The sequence below is a fragment of the Vipera berus genome, assembly GCF_964194415.1.
Source record: "Vipera berus genome assembly, chromosome: 1".
In the NCBI taxonomy this organism is placed as follows: Eukaryota; Metazoa; Chordata; class Lepidosauria; order Squamata; family Viperidae; genus Vipera; species Vipera berus.
In genome coordinates, this window is record NC_138202.1 from 119,231,707 (window position 1) to 119,232,556 (window position 850).

The following is an 850-nucleotide window of genomic DNA, read 5'->3' on the forward strand; positions in this document are numbered from 1 at the left end:
GTTTGGGGATGAATGTATAAATACTTCAATGATAATAGCAAATAACAAAAATTGAAATAATTACAAATACAAAAATGAAATGACCAGAGAATTTATTTATTTATTATTTATTATTTGGATTTATATACCGCCCCTCTCTCAAGGGACTCGGGGCAGTGTACAGGGCAATCAAAACACTATGAAACAACACATAATATACAAAAATTAAAATGAAATTAAACCGAATAGCCCTAAACAATAAAACACATTCTAAAATTTAAAATATTTTAAAATTTAAAATCTAAAATCCCAGTCCCTCAGTCCAGGCTGGCAAGTTCAAATAGCCAAGTCTTCAGGTCGTGGCGAAAAGAGTGAAGGTCGGAAGCCATCCGGAGCTCAACAGAAAGCTGATTCCAAAGGGCAGGCACGCCCACAGAGAATGATCTCCCCCTGGACATTCCCTGACTGACGGCACCCTGAGGAGGCCCTCTCTGTGGGAGCGCACAGGACGATGGGAAGTTAACGCCGGCAAAAGGTACTCCCGTAAATAACCTGGACCCATGCCATTTAGGGCTTTATAGGTCATCACCAGCACCTTGAATTTCACCCGGAAGACAACTGGAAGCCAATGCAGCTCGCGGAGCAGAGGTGTTACATGGGAGTATCGGGAGACCCCCATCACAACTCGCACGACCGCATTTTGCACCAGCTGGAGCCTCCGAGTGGCATTCAAGGGCATGTAGAGAGCGTCGCAGTAGTCTATCCGAGAGTTCACGAGCGCATGAGTGACTGTGCGTAGGGCATCTCGGTCCAAGAATATTATATTATTTTCCTTATGTTGTTATCTGGTGAGCATGGTCTCCAATTCTCA